This window comes from Bemisia tabaci, chromosome 5, assembly GCF_918797505.1.
Source record: "Bemisia tabaci chromosome 5, PGI_BMITA_v3".
NCBI lineage: Eukaryota > Metazoa > Arthropoda > Insecta > Hemiptera > Aleyrodidae > Bemisia > Bemisia tabaci.
This window is the reverse complement of record NC_092797.1, coordinates 55,080,227-55,101,158: the sequence shown is the minus strand read 5'-3', so window position 1 is coordinate 55,101,158 and position 20,932 is coordinate 55,080,227. Positions and strand designations below refer to the sequence as shown.

Below are 20,932 nucleotides of genomic sequence, written 5' to 3'. Positions count from 1 at the left end.
TGAAAGAAAAAGGGAAAATGATGAGAGAGGAGAAAGAGAAGAAGGAAAGAAGGAGATAAGGAAGAAGAAGAGAAAGAAGAAGAAAAAGAGGAGGGAAAGAAAAAAACCAGCGAGGAGGAAGAAAAAAACAGATGAGAAAGAAATAAGAAAAAGAAATGCTTGGAATAAGCAAAAATAATGGTTTGAATGAAGTAGCAGCATGCTTGATTCAAGAAGAACGGAAAGGCGTTAGGCAGAAAGGAACCAAGCCACATTAGCTATTGCGAAATTTAATTCAGCAATTTGATTTTATACATGAAAACGGTTGTGCGGATTTTTCTGCAAATTCCTGTGAATTTTCTGCATAGTACGAAGCAAATTCCTTTAAATTTTCTAAGGAATCCGCGCAAACGTTCTCTTGTAGAAAATTAAATTACTCAGCTAAATTTGGCAAAAGCTGATGTGGCTTGGTTCCTTTCTGCTAAACACGGTCCAAATATTTTTGGCACCAAAAATATTTTTTTCATACTTTTTCCCTTTTTTTACCGGTTGCGTCATCTCATTTTTAATTAAAGACTAGATGATCAAACTTTCTTTCAAATCTAGGCAAATTGTATCGAACTGCGCAAGAATTTCGTCAAATATTGCGTTGGTCGAAAGGCGGGTTTCCACTTCCTCCGCAACATTCTGTGTTGCAGAGAGCAGAGCGGGGGCCTCCGTCGAAATTTCCCGCTTTTTCATTCATGGTGACATACTGGTGACAGTGAAAATCAGTTTTTTTAGAGCTCCGAGCGAGAGGGGAAGATACTGCCATGATGAAGGAGAACGTAGTATGAATATTCGAGAGTTGCCAAATTTCCTCGGCTAAAATATGTAGTTTTGAAGAAAGATATGCATATTTTTCTGTGAAATTTTCAGATATTTTGGATTAAATTGCGAAAAAAAAAAATATTAAAAATTGGAAGGAAAATATTCACGACTTTCCCAGTAAAGCCGTTTTATATTGAAGGAAACATGGCAACGCCTGAAGGCTCATGCGGTGTTCTTCCTTAACGTGAAGGAGTAGGACTCCATACGAAACGTCACTGCACTATCTTAGCATGGATCTCACGCGCGGAGTGTATATACATATCCATATAGGGAGGGAAATGAGAATACAAAGGCTGAGTCTGCATTTTTCATGGAGAAGATGACACGCGTTATGGGTCTCGTTTTTCTCTATTGTAAGTGGGTAGGGCGCCGGAGCGCCCCTTGATAGGCAGAACGCGATTCGTAGAAAGACTTATGAATGACACGTATGTTATCCTTTTCTGATTGGCTTTCGCTCCCGGATTGTTATCCTTTTCTGATTATTTACTATAATTGATTATTTATGATAGATTTGAATAAATTGAGGAAAAATAGCTATGCCATCTTGCGAGAATACCCACCGCCGACTTCGGCAATATTTTCGATCCTACTTTGTTTTCGGAAACCCATTTCAAAGATGGAGCAAGTATAGTCCTATGTGTAAGACACATCTTCTTAAAACGTGGTCATACCGATGGTCACGGCTGAGCAAGCAACTAATCGTGCTCCGGGGATATGAATGTTGCATACACTTTAATTTTAGGGCGTCTCGGCTTCCTTGCCTTTACTTCATCTAAAAATGTCTAGAATAGTAAATAGTTTTTTTTTTACCAAAAAATTGTTAAAGGGGGAAACAATCATACGTAAATTGTATTACTATACTTGTACATTGTATCTTTAGTAGCGATGGCGCAAAGAATTTGCACGATTTTAAAAACTCTGTAATCGCATGGGTATCTTTCTGCCAAGTGCGATCCATTTGAGCTCGGTCCATGTTCAGAGAAGAAAGAGGGAGGAAGCGTGAGATACGTCAAAAACCCTCGGATGCATTCTGTCGTACTAAGGAAAAACGCCGCATGAACCTTCAAGCGTTGCAAAACTTCGATTGATAAAGGACAAATTTCCTGGTAGATTTATAAATATGTTTCTTCCAATTCTCAGATAATTTCGTTCGCAATTTTACCTAAAATTCCTGAAAATTTAAAGGAAAAATATTCCTAGCTTTCCTCAAAAATGGAAATTTTACTGCAGGAAATATGGCAACTATCGAATGCTCATAAGGCGTTCTTTCTTACTACGACAGCATGGCTTTATTGAATTTTCATCGACTGGTTTCCGTTCCATTGAATTTTCATCGATCGATTTTCGAGCGTAATGAATTTTTATTCTAAAAGGATACACTCCGTCGCGAGAGACTCGAAATCCGAATTCAATAACGCTCAGTCATTGGCATTTCACGGGGGTCTCCTCAGGAGAGGCTCTTAACAAATCGAGTTTGGCTTTTTTTCTCTGCATTCTGCATGCGAGTCACCGATCCGAAACCGGGTGGATTTGCCCGCTAAGCTTTTCTCGAGCCCTACTTTGATCGTGTAAACAGCGCTTCACATCGAAACAAAATAAACAAACAGCATTGTCAAGTTTGCAACCCACTCAAATCCACCTTCTGCAGTACCCGAGCTGAGTCAAATTCGACAAACGACGTATCATTCAAAAGATGTAAAATTCTGGTTGATGGGATATATATTTTCTGGAAAACTTGAGAATACTTTGTTCCCATTTATGTGAGATTTCATTCGTTATGGAAAAGTACGAAATATATTCTATGCTTCATCTGATAGTGCTCAATGAGCTGAATTTGCCATAGTTTTTTTAAACATATTTTCTGCTATGGGAAAATGTAGAAAAATAGGTTTAAAATTGAGAAAATGGGCCGCTTTGTGCCGTCATCTGGTGGCATTTCCCATTTAAACAAATTCGTTGTATTTTAACAGACTCGGCTATTTTGTCGTGTCTTCTACAATAATTGTTCAATTCAGAAGCTAATGAGATTCTCGTACTCGGTTCTTTCAGTAGTTCTGTCTAAAACAAGAAATTAAACACATTTCAGACACCTGCAAATTCGTCATTTTCTCTACTAAAGTATACACAAATTTTCAAAGACTAATATTCATAATTTTCCATAAAAAAACATTCCATCGGAGGAGATGCGACAAGAATCAACTGGATTTCATTATGCAACTAAGGACTGCTATTCTGATTAAAAGCATTTATCTGCATAGGAAACTAATGGGATACGTGTTGTTTCTAAAATGAACCAGAAATTGTGGTCCTTAGTTGCATAATGAAATCCAAATGTTCATACGGTGTTTTTCCTTAGCAGGACTGAACCGAGTGAGATTCTGTCCATGTGCTGGGGAAAATCAAAGTGATTCAATTTTGAGATTTTCCCGAATTTCAACTCGATGAATCATTTGACAAGGTTAGAATGGACCACTAAACAGGGTTGGCAATTTAGTAATCCAGTACGTGCTTTATAATCAAAATGCACTTGCACTCACAAATTGTCTCTTAAGGGGGTTGTCAATTGTCTCTATAATTAGGGCGTTTCTAACTGAAAAATTCACTAATTTCTCTTCTAAATTAACATAATTTTGAACACGAATCGCACAGTCGTTTTGCAACATTGAAGAGTAGTTACGTCCCTTCGTTTCGGAGACGACAAATTGATGAATGAATACAGCCGTGCTAAGGAAGAACGTCGTATGAGCCTTCAGACGTTGCCAAGTTTCTTCCAATAAAAACCGAATTTACTGGGAAAATTGTGAATAGTATTTTCCAAAATTTTCAGACAATTTTGTAGGCAATTTAATCTAAAATATCTGAAAATTTCAAGGCAAAATATGCAGGAATGTTGTCGTAAATACATATTTTACCACGGGAAATTCGGCAACTCTCGAATGTTCATACGACGCTCTTCCTTAGCAGAGCAGAATAGTTCTTAACACTTTCCAAGTAAAAATACGAGTCACGGCTGTGAAGACATTACAGAGATTACGTTTATCCCTGAAAAACAACGATCCGTCGATAAATTAACATCAAAATTCGATAGATTCAATTAGTTCAATCACTTTTCGACGAATCGCAGCCTTTTTGCAGATATTGGCGGATGTAAAGTTGGCAACGGTGTGTGTTTATTTTATGCCGGCATACAATGCGTCTCGAGGAAGGAAGTATCAACTGGCAATTTACCTAATTCTCTGGAAGTGCATACTGCCGAGCTTTACATAGTTCTTCTAATGAATGAGTGCTTGCACGGGTTTTGCACAGTTAAGCCCGCCAATAATTAATACCTCGACTTATAGCACTTTTGCGATTACAATTTTTCTCATCGCCAAGAAGTAAAGATAGTCACGCGAGTGCGTTGGCTAGACGGATATACGAAAATTTGGACGGATTAATTGGAATTAGCCTAGTTGTACCTCTCGTTGTCTAATTTCTGACGTATTGTTCAGTCTTTATGCACATTTTCCAACGATAAACTAATTAGGTATTATTATATTTTTATCTCCTCTCAATTTTTTTTCATTTTATTTTTTTTATTTTTTTTTTTTTTGGTTTTGTTAGAAGAGCTAAATTACTTAAAACCAATACAAATTCTGTGAACATACCCTGGATTATCAAAAATATACTCACAAAAGTTTAAATTTATGCGTTGTGTAGTTCTCTGTTTGAACTTTAAAAAACAAAAATATAGCCAGTATTAATTCAGAGCTCCATCGGAACCACTATTATGGTAATTTTAATCAAATGATTTTCTCAGAGAGGTTGTATCTGGAAATCTACCGAGTTGATTTTCGTGCGATAGACATTTCTAATGTGACGTAACAGAAAAGTGATGTATGCAGATTTGGATACCATTTTGCAATAAGAAACCACATCTGGCTCTTCCATAAAATGAGGAAACCAATGGTATATATGTTGTTTTCAAAATAAGCCAGAAATAGTGGTTCCTTATTGAAAAATTTGGGCCATTTATTCCAGATTTATTTGGTAGGTATTGAGATAAGATTTAGTAATTGCTCCTATTTGAATCCGATGCGATTAAAAGAGGTATCCCTGGTGAGTCCTAGGCTTATTAATTATACTGATTTAGTACTACGTTAATCAGTATATTGCCATCATATTGTCCTATCCTTAAAAAACGCGGCAAGCAATCGATATCAAAACAGTCCATTTTTTCTTACGGCCACCATCCAGTGTATCGGATATCGAATGACGTATAGTCTCTAACTCAGTCTACCACGTTGGACAGGAGTTATGGGCCGCTCAGCGAGCACGAAGAGGGAAGATGGCGGGAGCAATCAACCCGTATTTCTATGCCTTTACCGGTCCAGATCGAGCAATTGTTTCCTTGCGCTCGCACGGAATTCCCTTCTTTTCAGGATCCCATTTTTCACAAAATTACTGTTGGATAACATCTGTTTTAAACTGACTGTTGCGAGTGCTACGCGATGCATCTCAGAGAGCGAAGTCCCCTCTCCCCCCGCGAACACGCCCGAAAACGTGAGGCGCATAATTTGGAGTTAGGACGAGGCTATTTTAATGCTAAAGATCTGTTCTTTTTCCGACCAGGCTCTGTTGCTCGTTCGGGAGCACGTCTTGTTTCGCCTTCATTTTTACCGGGTAGGCAACTGTTTCGGCGTGTAAGGGGTGTTTTCAACCGAGAGCTTTTACGGAGGTGAATATGATTAAAACGTTGCTCTGTGCGTGCAACTGATCACCTTTATTTTTCGATGATTTCGCGATTGCAGAGTCTTCTGATTGGCCTGGCAAGACACTCTTTCCGACCTGTTAAAGCCGCGATTTTGTGACAAGAGGCGAATTTCCACCGGTGGATTTGATTGACTTTTCTCACCTCGGAGTGGGTCCAGAACTTTGGATGTGGTCGTCATTGCTGCCAACATGAAAACAAATGTTGGCGCACCGTCGCCTGGAGGGAATTTCGTTCTGTTGTAACAGAGGTCGGCATTAGGTCAAAAACTTGACTAAATCCACTAGAAGAAATTCGGCTCAGATAGTCGATTTGTCAGGCTGGCATGTACTTAAAAAATTGATCGATCAAAAATAAAGTTCTTCAGAACATTAAGTATGGTCAAATCAGCCGAATAACATTGTGTGTAATTTAGCGAGGGATACAATCAAACCACTGCTTTTTCTTGAATCAAACAAAATGGAAGAAACTTCTTGATGTCAAGGATGTAACGAGGGAAAACTGAATCGCCAAAGAAAGTGTAGGCTCATCATTAATTAGATTCTCAATACAGATCTAGACTTAAAAACATTGGTGGAATTGCTACCATGTGTCCCTAAGCATGAAGGAGGGTAAGTTTGAGCCGACGGCAACCCTGTTTGTGTAAAAGGTCGTATCGCTGAATGGATACTTTAACTAGACGCAGAGAGTGGCACTTCTATATTGATGTGACGCTCCTCCATTAAGGCCTTAGAGTCGTATTAATTGTCGTTCCACTAACAGTTCTTTTTCTTGGAGAGGTCTCATGTAGTTTTCATTGTGACTAGAAGAGGTCTGAATAGGCTTTTAACGCAGTAGCTTAGATAGGTTCGTATACACTTCAAATGGACCTGATTTTTCAAAATGGAACTACTTCCTCCGGCGCGTGACATAAGCAACATTCATGCCATTAATTTCCATACAAAGGTAGGCGCCTTTATGGATAAGCTAGAAATGGCAGTTTCTCTTTGCAAAATTTAGTCCTAAAATTGTATAATTTTTAAACATGGACACATACAAGCTTTTGAAATACATCGTAAAAAAAGAATCAGACATAAAATTGAAGCAAAAGAGAAAATCAAGTGTCAACACAAGTGAAGATAAGAGAGACGAATTCAGGTTTCGTTTTTCAACGTTAAGCGACACCTCAGTAGCTGCAAGCTGCATAGAGCGGAACATCGCGAGTTGACGCTTGCCGTCGCGCCTTCAATTTTGCAGACGCAACACAGACATCCATCGAGTAGGAATAGTTGTATCTCTGCGCCGCGCATCATCAATGCGCATCTTTTCCATTGCTCTATTTCCACATCGTGTTTGCTTTAGTTTGTCTTAATACAACGGTGCTTCAAGGGCAGTTCCCAGTTAATGCGCTCCTTTTTAGGATAAAAGTCCTCTTTGGAAAACCATCCAAAATATTAAACTCAACAATTAAACTCTAGTCTAAGCCAATGGCAAGGCGTGAATGATCGATTATCGATATTCCTTCATCTAAAACTATAGTAAAGAATCAAATATGAAGATTTTCGTTGTAAACACCCTGCTTATCGATCATTTTCCATAGGTTTAAATGGCAGATCAATCGATATATCGTAAAGCACGCCATGCCACTGACAGTCTTATACGAGAAACCTCGCAGATATAACCGAGAGCGAAACCTGAACGGTTTAAAAAATCGAGAATAAACGCGACGATCCGGCAACGATGGCCAGGTCGCGGTACGGTGCAACGGAAGCTTTAGTTGTAGGTCATATCCGACAGAAAAACCCATCAATTATTTAACCTTTAAAACTTATTTTACATCGAACATTTCATTCATTTCTCTTCTTACTTTTATTTTACTCCATTATTTTGCCCTCAGTTCCCGCCGCCTTCCCTCCCTCTCCCCCGCCACCCCCTGGTTTGGCCCCGATCCGGATGCCCGGACTCAACGGTCGGATTCGACGTTTCAGACTTCGATGCGGCTCTCTGTGCGGAGCGCAGAATTAATTATCCTCGCACCGTTTGCTAAAAGAGCGTAACTGCAGTCCAAGTCGAGCCCTGGCGTCAGTTCGGCTCCCTCGTTTTCAGGGCTCGAGCTGGAACGACGTTGCGCTCTTTTGTCGATGAAGCGAGGCGATGTAGCCTCATTTCGCTGTCGGTCGTTTCCAGGACGGAATCGCCCGACCCGCTCTCCTCTCTTAATGATCCATGAAAGGACACTTGTTCTGACGGAGGTGCGCCAAAATGACGTCACAGGTACGCTAAAATGACGTCACGGGAGGACTCGATCCGTTGTAAACAGAGACTGTTAAAAAGTCGGCAGTGCTCAATGACAAAGAATAGCAAAGGGCGTATACCATACAACCTCATTATTCTGGCGTGAAAATGTATACAATGGAGACTTTGCACGCAAATTTTTTATTGCTTCATCTGAAGGTGCCTAAAGAGCTGATTTTGCAGTATTTTTTATAATTTTGTTCTGACATCGGAAATAGTGTAAAAATAGATTTGAAAGTGAGAAAATGCATCGCCTTGTGACGTCATCTGGCGGCATTTCCTACTTAAACACGTGTATTTTAGCAGATTAGGTCATTTTGTCGTATCTCCCCCAATAATTGTTTGATTTATGAACCAAGCGTATCCTCGTGTTCAGCTCATACTGGTGACATCCGCTTTGACGCGGAATTTATCAAATTTCAAACACCTGCAAATTCTCCATTATGTAAACGTCACGCCACGGTTGACAGTATGGCATTTTTACGTCATAACTGACTTAAGTTATCTTTTTTTTTTCAATTGAAAAAAGATCCTCGATTGTCAGCAGAATGTAGATTGAACGTAAGTTGTACGCACTTTTCACGTAACAATGCTCTGGATGTATTTACGTTCTTTGTCACTGGGCGGAAACATTTCCTGGAAGAGGAAAAGTCTGCTCGTTAAAAATGGCTGGGAATATCACACTTCTTCTCGTAAAGAACAGTTCTATGCCGGTGTTACGATTCGAGTAATTTACGGTTAAATGATTTCGTGCTTGTTAGCAAAGGGATTGAGTTGCATCGAAAAATAATTATTTCTAAGGCTGTAATTGAGACCCGTTGATTCGACGGCTGTGATAAAAAAAATCGTACGTTCAAATACGACTTTGGGCGAGCTCGTTTGAGTAATACGTATCATCGGCGTGGCGCATGAAAGCAATTGTAACTCACTTTTTACTTAATTAAGGTTTTTCATGAAAGCAATTGTAACTCACTTTTTACTTAATTAAGGTTTTTCATGAAAGCAATTGTAACTCACTTTTTACTTAATTAAGGTTTTTCTTAAAACATTGTGCAGGATGATGGTAACCTTTTTGGGCTTAATTTCGTAATTCTATCCAAATTTAGTACTAGGGAAAGCTGGATGTTCTTAAATGTATTAAGTATTAACTTATAATAACGTTCAATAGCGGAAAGATGGATCATTAGGCTAATTTTATAGCATTGTATACTGGCAAAGACAAGAATGACACTGCACAATGTTCACACTATCTTTATCATGCTCATTTATTTTTATTATTTTGATTTCTTTATTTTCCTTTAATCTATGTAACAGTTAAGAAGTATGAGTGTAGTCTGGATTTCATGCGAGTATGGGTTATGGAAGTTAAAGCTAAAAACAAAAATTAGACGTTAGTCAATTTCTAAGTTACTTTATTTGTAAAGAAAAGTTAATTTACACCTAGTAGGTGGTTGTAACATTAGTTTGTGAAGAATAAAAAAAAAATAAGAAAAAAAAAATCGGCGTGGCGAGCTTTCCGATGTATCGATCGATCTGCCATTTAAACCTATGAAAAAGGATCGAGAGTTAGGGTTATCACAACGAACTCCGAAATAATCGATTCTTTACCATAGCTTCAAATGGGGAAATATCGATCATACACACCTCAACACTAATGCTGCCGTGCTAAGGAAAAACGCCGTACGAACCCTCAGACGTTGCCGGATTTCCTATGATGAAACACGAATTTCCTGGTAAACTTGAGAAAATTTTCCCTCCAATTTTTCAGATAATATTGCGCGCAATCTCACCTGAAGTTCCGGAAAATTTCAAGGAAAAATATTCGAAACGTTCCGCAAAATTAAACTTTTTATCCAAGGAACTTTGGCAACTCTCGAATGATCATACGGCGGTCGTCCTTTCTTAGCACGGCAGAATGCTAAAACCACATTTAGGGGGACCGGGAATATACGTAGCCCATGGCGTTTTAAAACGAAAGGGGAGGCCAAATTCAAACATACACAAGACCCTCACCTTAAAAGGAAGGAATAAATAGTTTCGAATCTTTAATTTTTAACAATTTTTCACGTTTTCTGCGTTATTTGACGAGAAAATTGCAGGGAGTATTCATGGTAAAGCCAAGCTTACGTAATACAAAATGGTGGGAGATTGACTAAGGGTGGCTTACAGTCATGTGGTTGGGAGGTTTTAAGAAATGAGCAAAATGGCTTTAATTTTGGGCGGCTCCTATAGTACATCTCCCCACACCTCGTGTTTTGTTCGGCTCATCAGACGTTCTCAGGAAGAACGGATCTCTAACAGATTTTAGTACTTACATCGCTGCCGTGTTTGGAAAGGACGTCATATGAACATTCGAATGTTGCCAAACTACCCCCAACAAAGTATGTATTTTCCAGGGGACATTGATTGTTTTTCATTGAAATTTTCATACAATTAGATGAAATTGCGAATCAAATTTTCTGAAAATTTGGAAATTCTCAATTTTGTCAGAAAATTGTTATTTTATCAAATTGGCAACGTCCGAAGGCTCATGGGCGTCCTCCTTTAGCACGACAGAATAGGAGTTAATTGCATGGGGTGAAATCGTGGGGTTCGGCTCCCCCACAGTTCCACTTACGTGTGGGCGTAATAACGTAAGCTTATTCAAAGGATCGTGAACCTGGGTATCGAACCTGATTAAATCAGGACCGCCGATCAATGTAACGAATCCACGGATTTGGGATGCGGAATGCGAGGTGAGCATCAATTGTCAAAAGCGGATTCGGACATCAAGCGGAAGGCGCAAACCGCGTATGTCCTCGCGCTCCCGCGGTGAGAGTTACGCGGTTCTCGAAGTGAGGACGTGGGATTTCGGTTATGAGCCAGGCTGAGCCTCCTCCTTGAAAGATTCAGCCGGACCTGGATACGAGGGAGCATCAATCGGACCGCATTTTGTGATGGGGGATTTCGACCACAGGTTCATAAATGAAAGCCCCTATTTGCATGAGGAGACTAATGGCATGTGTGTTGTTTCTTACATGAACCAGAAACTGTAGTTCCTGATTGAAAAATGCAGTGTTATTTTATAAAACTGAGTCGGACATTAAGGTGATGCGTTCTGGGTTCTTGACAAGGGAGAACTGGTGGGCGATGTTCTGCATTAATTGAGTAAAAACAGTTGGTAGATTTTTAATTTTTAGCCCAAAAAAGGGACAGCACCTGCGCATGAGTCTAAGAGGTCATTCTTAACCAAAACAATTGCAAAATTCTAAGAAATTGAACTAGAATTTGTCTAAAACACAGGAAAAAATGTTGCATTTGATGAACAGATTGATAACTATACCTAATGCGACGATTTTTCGTGACCAAATCCTGTTATTATTTCTCAGAATTCCGAAGTTTTCTTGTTGGGAGGATTGATCCTTCAGACTCTTGCGCAGGGGCTTTTTCTTTGCTAAAACTTTAAAATCTGCCAACTTAAATTGGTCCAGTGGAAGTCATCTTCCAAAGACTTAAAACAAATTGAAAAGTACCGTTTCCAATTAACCGTCGATATTGACACATTGAAATCGGTATTAAAGTGGGAACCAAATATTTTTCATTTTATTTTAATATTTTGGAAGATTCTTTTTGCTGCACGAAAGATTGATCTATAGACGCAAATTTTGATTTTTCCAAAATGATCCATCGGAATTGTCAAAATTTGAAATACATCGAAGTCAAATGCGCACAAGCTGGAGATATACCTCAAGTAGGAGGTGAAGACCGCGTATATGCTCGCGCTTCCAGCGTGACACTTAGGCGGTTCGGACGGTGAGTCGGGAGGCTGAGAACGTGGGATTTCGGTTATTGGCGGCTGCGGCTGAGCCGGCTCCTTGAAAGATTCAGTCGGACTCGGGATTCGGATGCGACCGGCCGGAAAGTTGAGTCCCGGGTCCTGACGGGCTGGGGGCGGGGGGGGGGGGGGGGTATCCGGAAATGCCAATTAAAGCCCGTTTATGTAGGTCGGAGCCGCCACTCGGAGCACGGGTCCCGCGCGGCTCAAGATTCATTGTAAATTTAAGCTTATCCCTGGCGGGTCGTCCCTGTCCCCTTCCCCTCCTCCGCCAGCGACTCCAATCTCCCGTCGCATTAGCCGTCCGTCACTAGGTTCCTTACTCACCGCCCAGGAGTTCTCTCTCCTTGAGTCGGGTTGTCGCGCCCGTATTTCGGGTTTTTGAACACCCACCGTCGCACAGTGGATCTAGTCAGTGGAAGAGATTGGAAAAATTTGGAAACTTTAAAAGCTCATAACACCATTCATACAAAATGTTAAGGCTTCAATAGCGGTTTTATCGGTTTCCTCGTGAAATTTCCAATTAGTTGCACCCCATGAAATTAAAAATGTGACGAATGAGACATCAAAATTTGCAGTTTCAGTTAAACATTGTACGTCCGACATCTCCAATTAATTCGATCCACTGTGTGTCGCTGAAAAAAATGCTCACTCCCAAGCAGATGGGTGGCCACAGAATTTAGAGGATGAAGTTCTCTGACATTTCCGTGATTTTCCTGACACATTTTGGTGAAATTCCCTGACAATTGAAGATATGCCACATGGTGAAAACGGCTCAGTTACAGATAGTTTTGAGGCGCATTGGTTGTTCGAAACGTCAAACCTGTCTTAGAAAGCAAAAAAAAGGTGACTCAAGGATTTTTCCCTGACATTTTCGTCATTTTCCCTAACATTTCCAGGTTTACCATGACTTTTACAAATTCCCTGACATTTCCCGGTATTTCCTGATTGTGGCAACCCTGCAGAGACCATACGTCGTTTCTCTCTAGAAAGCACGTAACTTCATTTCGATGTTGCTCAATTTCCCCTTACGGAATGCGATTTTACCAGCGAGCTGCTCATTGCAATTGATGGACAGAACGATAAGGAGTATAGAGCAATCCTATTGGTTGAAACTGATGGATGTCATAGACCAAGTGGGAAAATGTTGGACTAACTGCATGGTCTCTCGTGGGTTGCCGTTGGTTAGTCTATTACTTGACTCCTTTGTCCACTGCAACCACCCGTCTCCACCAATAGGGTTGTTTAATTTTATGTTAGTCATCTTTGTCTATTTTTTTGTCCATCAATCTCAATAATCGACCCGCAGCAGAATCTTGAGTATTTATGACTGGAAATTGTTCCGAATTTTCATCCTAGTTTCAGCAAAAATCAGAAAAATTTTGGACACAAATTGCACCAAAACATTCTTGTTATAAATTTGATTATTTTAGTCAATTTTGTAGCCTTGCAATTAAGTTACGTCTTTTCGTTTAGAAAACGACGAATACATTGACGAAGAAACTACTAAACCGCGTATCTCGATTTGTGACGTTGCAGACTTCCCAAAATACTATGTTTTTTAAATTGAAAACCATTCATCGTCGGCTCTTAAAAACTGCCTCGATTTTACCTCTCCGTACAAAAAAATGTCGAAGAACGTATTGCTCAAATTTGGAAGAAAAGTGAAAATAAAATACGGGGCCCGAATCTCCTACCTTCGGCTGTATTCCTCACGTAGCCCTTAAAGCACTACTTAATATAAACACAATAATGATGAACAGAGCCAACATAATATGGAAATCATAATTGAGCGAGGGAAAGGGAGCGCGTTGATGACGGCGCAGAGATACAACTATTCGTACCTGATGGATGTCCGTGTTGCGTCTGCAAAATTGAAGGCGCGATGACTCCGCTCTAAGCTGTTCAAATTCGGCAGAAAACTTAAAAAAGAAACCCTGAGGACGTCTCTTCTATTTTCGGCTGTGTTGCTCAAGGAGCCCTTAAATCACCACTACAAGCAAGACAAACGGAAAAAAACGCACTGTGGAAGCATAGAGAAAAAAAGGAGGTGTTTGCATTCCGGGCATCTTGGAATTTTTTTGATGACTTAGGTCGGTACAGCGACGTTTATCATCGATTTTCTTGAAAATTGTGTAATTTATGGAAAAAAGTCATTCTAGAAAAAGTGCTTGAAATTATAACATGAGTTGATTTAAATAAAAAAATCGGACATTATGGTCCGTTTTTCATATTTCGAATTCCGGATTTCGCTGGCCAGGTTGTACCGACCTACGTCACAGGGTAAACAACCTCAAGATGCAAACACCTCCTTTTTTTCTCTATGCTGTGGAAGGAGAGCTAGGAAAAGAATACGCGTTGCTGACGGCGCAGAGATACAACTATTCGTGCTTGATGGATGTCCTTGTTGCGTCTGCAAAACTGAAGGCGCGATGGCGCGAGGTGTCAACTCTCAATGTGCCTCTCAATGTTGCTGATGAGGTGTCTGGTGTCACTCATTCTAGAAAAGAGTCTGAAAAAGAGGCCTGACTACGTCTTTCCTATCTCCGGCTGTGTTGTTCAAGTAGCCCTTGAATCACCACTACGCGCAAGACAAACGGAAACAAACGCAATATGGAAGTAGAGCTAGGAAAAGGATACGCGTCGCTGACGGCGCAGAGATACAACTATTCGTACTTGATGGATGTCCGTGTTGCGTCTGCAAAATTGAAGGCGCGATGGCTCCGCTCTATGCTACCAATAAGGTGTCGTTCACACTCGGCAGTGAACTTAAAAAACTAACCCCGTGTACGTCTTTTCTATCTTCATCTGTGTTAACACTCGAGTTATTCTTTATTTCAACTTGATGTTTAATTCTTTTTTTAGGATATATTTATAGACATATATCTAAAAGCTCGTACATGTCGGCATCACAACTCTCCCAGTGGAGATATAGTCGGGTCACTTTGACCCGGCATGAATTTTTAGGGGTATTTGACCAAAAAAGTTCCCTTGCACCCGAGTTTTCTTTTATCCCCAATCTAATGCATTATTCTTTTTTGTGAGGCATTTGTGGACCTAAAGCTTGTAATGAACCAATCCCACACAACCCTTGGGCCACGTGTTTCTGGCAAGCCTTAGGTCAATTTGACCCGACTTTGGGCATCTAAGGGTTAAATAACTAATAAAGAAGAATAGGTTTTCAAAATAAAGCGCTTGTAACATGCAAACTCTATTCCTTTCAGGAAGTTGCTACATCGAACGAAAAAGAAATCCTTTGAAATGACGTTGATGAAATAACTGCTCAAGTACATTTGAGTGACTTCTGAAAATTCAAGACTTTTTTGGACCTGAGAATTTGGAAATAAATTCAATGTAACCTTTTGCTGGAGTCAAAAAGTTTTTACCTCTATTCCAACGTTCGAAACTATCTGCATATATTTTATCTTTTTGAAGGGGAACTAGCCAAAATACATTGTTGAGATTTTCTGTGAATATTTTCAGACGAGCGAAAATAATTCAGGGGATATTTTGGGAAAATCCGTTGATTAATATTCTTTCAGGCTAATGCAACAAGAATGGATATCAATGGCTAAAATGGAAAACCACTCGTCTCCATTGCCGTGTTTCCAAATTTCCGCTCCAATTTTATTTTTTCCAAGAGAAAAAGCCCAACTTTATACCTTGAAATTTATTCAAGATATTCTACCTACAGAGAAGAAAAATCAAGGAGGTTTTGAAAAAATGTACTTTGAATATTTTTTCTAAGAAAAAATAACGTACTACGAGAAGTTTGCAATGTCAAAAACAGAGATACGTGGTTTCGCACTTTGGCTATCGATGTTCGGAAAAAATTACGGGCTGTGTAAACATACCGTGCGTTCCGGGCTCAGAGGCTCAAAGTTCCGAGTGCTGGAGCCGTAGCTTAGAATGCTCCAGATGCTACGCCCGGAAATTTCGGCCTTTGGGCCGGGAACTCTAACGGTATGTCTATATAGCCAATAAGCACTGCTTCCACGGCCGGAGTTTTTTTTCAGTGCAGAGATAAATATTTTCCGACTTGAACCATGAATATTGAAGAACTTTTGAAGGTCTCACGAACCCTCAAACTTGAAAGAATGGCCGGCAGTTGGGAAGAGACTCTTTTGATCAGCGGAGAGAGCGTCTCTAGGCTCGTCACGTTCGGGGCGAAGTTATCAACTCGAGCGGAAGGTAAGAAATTTCAAAGGTTGCGAACCTGGGTAAAATGTCAATAGAAGCGGCGCGGCGCATGGGGGCATGGCGGCGGCGGCGGCGGGGAAACTAAAACCCGGGCTGCGTGGCAAGGTCCGGGGCCTCCATCCGTTTTACTCAGTGTCAGAGCCGGAACGCTTGGCCTTGTGGTCCGGGCGAAGATTACCGGAGGAATCGTTTCTGGAACATTTTATTGCCCCTAACGAGATTACTTGATGATATTCGGAGCGGTGCGAGGAAGTATTACACCCTTTGGCGCACCATCAATCACTCTTAGCCGCGGGACTTTAATGCATTGTTATTATTTTTCCCGGGCGCCCCCCCCCCCCGCCGTCCTCCTTAGACGGACGTGCACACTCTCACCTACTCCACCGGTATAACATCATCTATTCAGTCTGCATGGATAACATCATGAAAAATTATTCCTCACAGTTCATGCGTGGGTCAGTTGCGCCGATACCCGGATCCTGTTTACCTCCTTCCAGCTCGTATAGAGCATCGGAAAATAATGAGATCCATCCAGACGCCAAGTCTCGCCGTTTCGACCTGAAAAAAGCTTGAAAGCCGTAATTACGAAATGTAAATGTGTTACGGGCAAAAGCCAGGTCGCGATTTAAGAGCCCATTTAAGATTACGTAACGCATCCTTGAACGTTTCCCCTCCTCCTGTAACGCAGCCATAACGCATAACGCAACCTCACCCCCTTCCCTCGAAGCGTTACGTATTTCATTACCGGTCATTAAGCCCCTCTCCTTACCCTAGAGCGTTGAGTATGGAGTTCTTTCATCAGCAGGGATTTGCGATTTAAGTACTTTTCCAAATGTGAAATGTTGCAAGAAATGCGATTGTCATTACTTTTCTCTGAAAGCAACTATCAAGTTCGAAAAAGCTCTTGGAATTCAGGCCACAAATATTGGGGATATTCCACATTACTCCGAAAGTCCACCTCTATATCTGGTCAAACTCTCTAAGGGCAGATAGGAAGCAAATACATTCGCAGGCTCGCCGTGGTTTTAACTTTGGAGTCCCCAAAACAAAATGGCAATCCTGCTAATGCATTCAGTGGCGAGTCGGGAATGATCGAATATCGATATTTCTCAATTTGAAGCTATGGTATAGAATCGATTATTAGGGTGTTTGCTGCGAACACCCTAATAATCGATTACCTAGACACTTTCTCTAATTTTTTTTACCCGATACCTTGTTTGGCCGACAAATTTAATCCAAGTTAAGCATTGGCTGTGTCGCGCACGTAGCCCTCAAAGCACCGCTACAAGTAAGACAAACGAAGCCAACACAACATGGAAATAGGAAAAAGAAAGGGCTCGCTTTGATGACAGCGCGGAGATACAACTATTCGTGCTGGATGGATGTCCGTGTTGTATCTGAAAAATTGAAGGCGCTAGGCGTGAACTTGCAATGCTCCGCTTTATGATGTCAGTGATGTGTCGCTTACATTCGGGAGAGAAGGTAAAAAACAAGGCCCGATTGCATCTCTCCTACCTTCGGCTACTTTGCTAACGTAGCCCTTGAAGCACCACTAAAAATAGGAAAAACGGAACCAACACCGTATGGAATCGAAGCAAGGAAAAGAACACGCGTTGATGACGGCGCAAGGATACAACTATACGTACTTCATGGACGTCCGTGTTGTACCTGCAAAATTGAAGGCGCGGTGGCGCGAGGTGTTGATTTCAGAGAAAACCAGTGACACCACCGTGTTTCTCGCGAAATTTTACACAGGAAAAAGGACATAATTCGAAAATCCCTGACACTTACAAGCATTTCATTCCGTGAACGGGTCCTTAACGACGTTCAATTTGGCGACGCGGGAGGGACTTTTTCTGGTGAAAAGCGAGGAAGACACGCAATTGAGAGGCGGGCCCGGCGCGGCGTGGCGGCGGCGGCGGCGTCAATATGCATCCGCAGACGGAATAGACGGAATACCCATTAGATTCGATTTCAAGTCCCTCCACCGCCCCCTTAACCCAATTCCTCTTCGCTCCTTCTTTTCCTTCTTTCCTTGCATTCCCCGCTCCCCGTTGCGGCTATTCATTTAAAAACGCAAGGGCATTCCAGTCCAACCGCAAATCCCGATCCTTTCATTCAAGAGTCCAAAGGAATATCTTTTACCATCCGGGCGAGGAGAGGAGGGGATCGCCCGACGATGTAAAGACCAGATATTCCCTGATCCCATTCTTTGGACCGCGTTAAGCAGAAAGGAACCAAGCCACATCAGCTATCGCCAAATTTAATTGGGCAATTGATTTTTAAATGGAAACGGTACTGCGGATTTTTATGCAAATTTCAGTAAATTTTCTACATAGTAAAAAGCACATCCCTTAAAATGTTCAAAGGAATTCGCACAAACGCTTTCTTCTGAAAATTAAATTGCCCGGTTAAATGGCAATAGCTGATGTGGCTTGGTTCCTTCTGCTAAACGCGGTCCTTTTATCAGTGGTGAGTTTCCTGCTCAGTTTGGAGCTAAAATTCGGTCCAGATAGATAGAGTGTGAGTCGATTGTTTCCAAGATGTCTTGTGGAACCAGAGACAATATGTTTTAGGGACCGATCTAAGCAATTTGCTCACCGAGTAAGATCAAAAATGAGAAAAATTTGTCATTCGATCGATGTGTACGTTTCAAAGATAGAGCAATCGAGATGCGTCTACAAATGTAAAACCAAATGATGTCATTCGAAAGTAAGGAGTGCGCCCCATGGCCGCTATGCGCACCAACCGCCCGAAGTCGCCTTGCGCTCTCAATGGCCCGCTTAGAGGGTCCTTGTGAGTTAGGCTAAATCTTCTGGAGACTATGTCCTATCCACATCTGGAAGAATCGTGAAAATCGGACCCGCATAAATACAACACGAACTGTGACAAAATATGAAAATTTTCGTCTCTTTAATCAGAGTATTCACAACTTCATCACGTAATATAAAAAAAATTTGAGTCATATTACTAAAATCTAGGGACCATTGCCTGTCCATAGCCACAAAAAGCATGGAAATAGGCCGTAGAACGCAATAAAGAGCCGAGACAAAAATGAGAAATTTAGTGGGGTCAGAGTGCCCGTCGTAATGATTTGACAAGGCATTCCGTGAACTAAACATTATGCCGAGCGATTTTTTTCTCATATTTTATTATTTCACGAAAAACATTGTGTGCGTTACCAGTGCATTTTCTATTGCTTTGACGTCATCCAAAAAAACAAAAAACAAAAAAAAAAAGAAAAAAAATGTGCGACGGAATTCGCGTTTTCGTCCTTCTGACATTTATATCTAGAATGACTGATTGAGAGACCAGCATGCCAAATGTCCCTTGATAAAACATGCATTTTTGACGAAATTCATACACATTTTTCTATGTAATTTTCCGATACTTCAGATTAAATTGCGTACAAAATTGTCTGAAAGTTTTGGAAAAAAATATTCACAATTTTCCCAGTAAATTCAGTTTCCATCGAAGGAGACTTGGCAACTTCTGAAGGCTCTTACGACGTTTTTCCTTAGCAAGGCAGAACAGGAGAGCGTGATGTTTGATATCGATTGGACGCAACTATTCGTGCTCGACGGATGTCGGCGTTGCATACACAACCAATTGAAGGCGTATTGGCTGCCTTAACGATCCGCTTGTTCGCAGCAGCGGTGGGTACGACGCAGTGCGACGCCAATGAATGTTAGGATAAGCACTTTGCTAGGTGAGTTTCTGGAGCTTACTTGATACTACACCAATTGTTCAGCTCTTTGATGGCTATCAATCATCATTAGGTGAATCTGAGAGATGACTTTCGGGAAAAACTTTTTCAACATATAGAAGATAGCTATGCGGGGTCCTCAAACTATATTATTTTCTTTAATTTCCAGTGGCGTGACTTGCTTTGCGATTAATCGATTGATCTGCCATTTAAACCTGTGGAAAATGATCGATAAACAGGGTGTTCGCAACGAAAACCTCAATAATCGATTCTTTACCACAGGTTTAAATGGGGAAATATCTATAACCGTTAATTCACACCTCGCCACTGTTGATTTCGTGTTTGACGGGAAGTAAAAATTAGGTTCGGACCAAAACATTCTACGATTTGCAAGTTTCTGTGGTCTCTTAAAGTGTACCGTGCTAAGGAAAAACGCCGTATGAATATTCGATGGTTGCCAAATTTCCCTTCATTATGGATTCCTTCCAAATGGATTTTGGAAGAAAGTCATTCACATTTACGAGTACCCTTGAAATTTTCATACATTTTAGAATGAAGTGCAAAAAAATGGTTTAAAAAATTGGGAGAAAAATAATTATAGTTTTTCCGGTTAATTTGCATTTCATCTAGGGAAATTCGGCAACGCCGGAAGGTTCATGCGGCGTTTTTCCTTAACATGGCAGTTACAGAACACACGGTTGTGTTCCGGGGCAGTTTTGTTTCCCATCTACTTCAAATTAAAGCGGGCGATTAGAAAAACGTCCATACATTACATCTCACAGATTCTTAGAGTGACTTTATCACGACAAGTTAATAGATAAATCGTTTATTCCAACAGTTCTCACATTGTTTTGGAACCCAAAATTTAGATTAAGTACGAGGATAATTCCGACCCCTTTCATTCGGCCTAGAAACAACACACCGTTCTATATGAAGTTCAAGCCATCAGTGGCAGATACGTTGTTAAATCTAACAAAGCTAATATTAAAAATTGAACGTGATTGACGTCATATCAACCAATGTTGACCGATACGTCAGCAAGAAATGAAAACAACAACAAATCAAAAGGTCAACATTCCCAAACCTCGATGATCGACATCCTCCTGTTGGGCAATTCATTAGTCGGTCATCTCGAAAATCTATCAGACTTCAGCAGCACGCTTGTTGTTGGCTCAGATTCACCACATTATTGTAAAAATTTGAGCGATTGGTTCAGTAATCTAACTTCATTTCCAAAAATTTGCCAGCATTTCAATGACCAAAGTGCAAAACCACGTATATCCGTTTGCAACGTTGCAGGCTTCCCGTCATATTTCATTGATTCTTCGGAAAATTAATC

General features: G+C 40.8%; 1 protein-coding gene across 9 annotated transcripts in view; it reads right to left on the bottom strand.

The window, feature by feature from the left end:
* Positions 1 to 20,932, bottom strand: part of sei (potassium voltage-gated channel seizure) — a 380,532-nt gene that overhangs the window by 244,788 nt on the left and 114,812 nt on the right. The gene's annotated exons all lie outside the window — the stretch shown is intronic.